The following is a 5,000-nucleotide window of genomic DNA, read 5'->3' on the forward strand; positions in this document are numbered from 1 at the left end:
CGGAGGGCCGGGCAGGTGCCCGGGCCGCCCCGAGGAGGGAAGTCCCCATCGGTCCCTGGATCTGTGCACGCGAAAAGGAAGAGGGTCCCCATCCGCCTGAACACCGGACGGCCCCGCGGTTGGGGTGCCGGCCCGCGAAGGGCCCTTCCCGTCGCGAACGTCAGCGCCACATCGATCGGCGGGCGCGAGAGGAGCGGGCCCCCCCTCCCTCCGGGGGGCGCCGACACTCGGAGCTCGGCTCCCGGCCGCTGCGGGGCCCGTGAGCTAAGAGCCGGGAAAAGCGGGCCGTCTCGGCGGAGGGCCGGGTGCTGGCCTCCGCCCTCAAACGGGCCCGCTCCCCCCCTCCCACGCCGGGCAGGGTCGGGTACAATACTCGGATTGATCCCCTAGGCTGAGCTCCGGTTCTCACAGGCTCTGAAAAACCTGTCCTCAGAAATCTCCTCACACAATCCTCGAAAGGCAGGTCGAAAAAGCCAAAGCCCCGCCTTCGGCGGTACGAAACTGGAACCGGGCGCCACCTCGTGGTTCCCTCGGTCGGCCGAGACGGCGTGGGGCGACCCCTTCCGGACATCCGCGAGACGACCGGCCGTCAGGTCAACCCATTCGCTCCAAAGGGGTTGACCTGGTGGCCGAGAGGGGACTTTGAAAATTTTTCGGACTTGGAAAACTTTTTTTTTTTTTTTTCCCCCCAGCCCGCTTCCTCCGGGTTGACCCGGTGGCCGAGCGTCTCGCCGTCCCCGGACGCGGCGAGGGACTGCCTCCCGGCCGTCAGGATCGGGCCCACGGAAGTCTGATTTTAAAAAAAATTGGCCGACGCCACCGCGGAGGGCTACCCGAGCACCCCGGGCCCCGGAGCCGGAAAAGGGAAAAAAAGGATCGGGCCCACTAGAGACATGGACCCGGCCGCCAAGCAGGCCGCCCTGGGCTGACCCTCCCCGGCCGCAGCGAGGGACTGCCTCCCGGCCGACAGGATCGGGCCCCTGGAAGTCTGGGGGTGGGGGGGGGAAATCGCCCCACGCCTCCGAGGAGGGCTGCCCGGGCGGGCCTGGCCCCGGAGCTCGAAAAAAAAAAAAGGATCGGGCCCACTAGAGACATGGACCAGGCCGCCCTGGGCTCACCCTCCCCGGCCGCAGCGAGGGACTGCCTCCCGGCCGACTGGATCGGGCCCCTGGAAGTCTGGAAAAAAGACTGGAACCTGACGCCTCCGAGGAGGGGGCGCCCAGGGAAGGAGGGAGATCCGGGTTGACCTGGTGACCGGACGGGAAAGAGGCCACCGGGCGTCCCCCCCCTTAAAACCTAGGGGTTGACCTGGTGGCCGGAAAGCGAACCGGCCAGCAGGTGAACCCTTTCGATTCCACGGGTTGACCTGGTGCCCGGGAAGCGAACCGGCCAGCAGGTGAACCCGTTCGATTCCACGGGTTGACCTGGTGCCCGGGAGGGGACTCTGAAAATTTTTCAGCCCTTTCGACTCGGGGTTGACCTGGTGGCCGAGAGGGGACTCGCACGGCAGGCAAGCCGCCCTGGGCTCACCCTCCCCGGCCGCAGCGAGGGACTGCCACCCGGCCGACTGGATCGGGCCCCTGGAAGTCTGGAAAAAAGAATGGAACCTGACGCCTCCGAGGAGGGGGCGCCCAGGGAAGGAGGGAGATCCGGGTTGACCTGGTGACCGGACGGGAAAGAGGCCACCTGGCGTCCCCCCCCCTTAAAACCTAGGGGTTGACCTGGTGGCCGGAAAGCGAACCGGCCAGCAGGTGAACCCTTTCGATTCCACGGGTTGACCTGGTGGCCGGAAAGCGAACCGGCCAGCAGGTGAACCCGTTCGATTCCACGGGTTGACCTGGTGCCCGGGAGGGGACTCTGAAAATTTTTCAGCCCTTTCGACTCGGGGTTGACCTGGTGGCCGAGAGGGGACTCGCACGGCAGGCAAGCCGCCCTGGGCTGACCCTCCCCGGCCGCAGCGAGGGACTGCCTCCCGGCCGACAGGATCGGGCCCCTGGAAGTCTGGGGGCGGGGGGAAATCGCCCCACGCCTCCGAGGAGGGCTGCCCGGGCGGGCCTGGCCCCGGAGCTCGAAAAAAAAAAAAAGGATCGGGCCCACTAGAGACATGGACCAGGCCGCCCTGGGCTCACCCTCCCCGGCCGCAGCGAGGGACTGCCTCCCGGCCGACTGGATCGGGCCCCTGGAAGTCTGGGGGGGGGGGGGGAATGGAACCTGACGCCTCCGAGGAGGGGACGCCCAGGGAAGGAGGGAGATCCGGGTTGACCTGGTGACCGGACGGGAAAGAGGCCACCGGGCGTGCCCCCGTTAAAACCCCTAGGGGTTGACCTGGTGGCCGGAAAGCAAACCGGCCAGCAGGTGAACCCTTTCGATTCCACGGGTTGACCTGGTGCCCGGGAAGCGAACCGGCCAGCAGGTGAACCCGTCCGATTCCACGGGTTGACCTGGTGCCCGGGAGGGGACTCTGAAAATTTTTCAGCCCTTTCGACTCGGGGTTGACCTGGTGGCCGAGAGGGGCCTCGCACGGCAGGCAAGCCGCCCTGGGCTCACCCTCCCCGGCCGCAGCGAGGGACTGCCCCTCCCCACCCCCCGGCTGACAGGATCGGGCGCACTGGAAGTCCGGGACAGTATTTTCCCCGACGCCGGGGAGGGCGGGCGGAGGGGCTCTGGCGGCCAGCCCGGGCCCCGGAGCTCGAAAAGGAAAAAAGGACCGGGCCCGCGAGAGACGGGGGCCCTGCCGCAGGGGGGGGGGGCAGTCCGACCGGGGCTCACCGTGCGGCAGGCCCGGGCGTCGGCAGGGGAAAGCGGGCGAGGAGGCGCGGGGCCGGGTGCCTACGGCCATACCGGACCGAACGCCCCCGATCCCGTCCGATCTCGGAAGGTAAACCGTCCCGGGCCTGGCTAGTACTTGGATGGGTGACCGCCTGGGAATCCCAGGTGCCGTAGGCAGCTTTTCCCGGTCCGAGTCAGCTCTCTCTCCTTTTCTGGGGGGGAAGGAGAGGGGGGGACGGGCCGGAAAGCCCCTCGTCGCTCCTGCCGAGTCGGAGGTCGCGGCCGCAGGTCACGGGTCTGGGCGCCTGGGGTCCGGCTCCCCACCCACCCGGCTTCCTCCGCGGAGGACCCCCCCCGGGGCCACCGAAGCCGCTGGGGGAGACCCCGGGCATGGGGCGGACTGGCCCGGACCCTCCCGGCCGCCGGCCCGCAGGTCCGCCCCGAATCCCCCCCCGCGGCCACCCAGGCCAGGCCTGGCCAGGCGGGACGGACGGCGGGTGTCCAGCGCCCAGCGGCTTCCTCCAGCGGGGACCCACGGACCCCAAAGCCGCAGGGGGAGGCCCCGGGCCCGGGACGGACTCGCTCGGACCCCCTGCGCCCGGCCGCCGGCCCGCGGGACCGCCCCGAATCCCCCCGCGGCCACCCAGGCCAGGCCTGGCCAGGCGGGACGGACGGCGGGTGTCCAGCGCCCAGCGGCTTCCTCCAGCGGGGACCCACGGACCCCAAAGCCGCAGGGGGAGGCCCCGGGCCCGGGCCCGACTCGCTCGGCCCCCCCGCCTCCCCTGCGCCCGGCCCCCGGCCCGCGGGACCGCCCCGAATCCCCCCGCGGCCACCCAGGCCAGGCCTGGCCTGGCGGGACGGACGGCGGGTGTCCAGCTCCCAGTGGCTTCCTCCAGCGGGGACCCACGGACCCCAAAGCCGCAGGGGGAGGCCCCGGGCCCGGGACGGACTCGCTCGGCCCCCCCGCCTCCCCTGCGCCCGGCCCCCGGCCCGCGGGACCGCCCCGAATCCCCCCGCGGCCATCCAGGCCAGGCCTGGCCTGGCGGGCCGGTGTGCGGCTCCCCCGGGCTTCCTCCCCCGACGACCCGCGCCCCCCTGAGCCGCAGGCGGAGACCCCGGCCCCGGGGCGGACCGGCCCGGGCTCGCTCGAGCCCCCTGCGCCCGGCCCGCAGGACCGCCCCCCCGAATCCCCCGGGAGAGGCCCGGCCTGCACGCCACTGACGACCCGCGGCCCCCAAAGTCGCAGGAGGCGCCCCCCCCCGGTTAGCCCCGTCTCGCTCCGCGCCCCCCGCCCCTCGCTGCCGGGACCGGGCGCCGCCCCAGAGTCAGCCGCAGCCGGCCGGCCTGAGAGCTGCCCTCCTGTGGACGACGGTGAGTTTACCTTGATACTAACCGGCCGTCAGCCAGGTCAACCCCATTGCTAGACTGGGGTGGACCTGGTGGCCGAGTGGGGACTTGGAACATTTGACAGCTGCTTCCCGGGGCTTGACCGGTTGTCCTGAACGCCCCCCACCCCCAGCCCCAGCCCCCGGCTCCTGCTCCCCTCTCCCCAGCCTCGGTGCTCCGCTCCCTGCCTCGGAGGCTGCCTCTCTGCGGCGCCTGCATCGCCTCCGAGGACGCGCACCCTCCGGAGGCTGGACGTAAACCCACCACTGCCGCTGACCCGGCTCTCCGAGGGACGACTGTGAGGCCTCCCCCCCCCCCCCACCCCCGGACCGCCCTGGGGACGACTGCTAAGCCTCCCCCACCGGACCGCCCGGGGCAAGACTGCTAAGCCTCCCTCCCACACACACACACACACACTGTCGGGGGAGGACTATTAAGCTTTCCCCCTGGAGCGCCCGGGGCGGACGACTGTTAAGCCTGCCCCCGGAGTCCTCGGGGGAGGACTATTAAGCTTTCCCCCCTGGAGCGCCCGGGGGGGGACGACTATTAAGCCTGGCCCCCGGAGTCCTCGGGGGACGACTATTAAGCCTCCCCCGGACTGGCCGGGGGGCGACTATTAAGCCTCCCCCGGACCTGCTCCGTCTCGACTATTAAGCCCCCCTCTGTGGTCCTCAAGACCACTGCCGTGCTGCCCTCGGAGTGGGGTGACACCCGGGCCGGAAAGCAAACCGGCCACCAGGTCAACCCGTCGAATCCAATGGGTTGACCTGGTGGCCGGAAAGCAAACCAGCCGCCAGGTCAACCCGTCGAAACCAATGGGTTGACCTGGTGGCCGGAAAGCAAAA

The 5,000-nt window shown here is 70.9% G+C and overlaps 1 non-coding gene across 1 annotated transcript; it reads left to right on the plus strand.

Annotated features, from left to right (window-relative positions):
- Nucleotides 1-2,827: 2,827 nt before the first annotated feature.
- On the plus strand, nucleotides 2,828-2,946 carry LOC135979733 (5S ribosomal RNA). Its single transcript, XR_010596981.1, has one exon. It is a non-coding gene; the product is annotated as a 5S ribosomal RNA (ribosomal RNA).
- The last annotated feature ends 2,054 nt before the right edge of the window (nucleotides 2,947-5,000 follow it).

This window comes from Chrysemys picta, unplaced genomic scaffold (genome assembly GCF_011386835.1).
Source record: "Chrysemys picta bellii isolate R12L10 unplaced genomic scaffold, ASM1138683v2 scaf1189, whole genome shotgun sequence".
NCBI lineage: Eukaryota > Metazoa > Chordata > Testudines > Emydidae > Chrysemys > Chrysemys picta.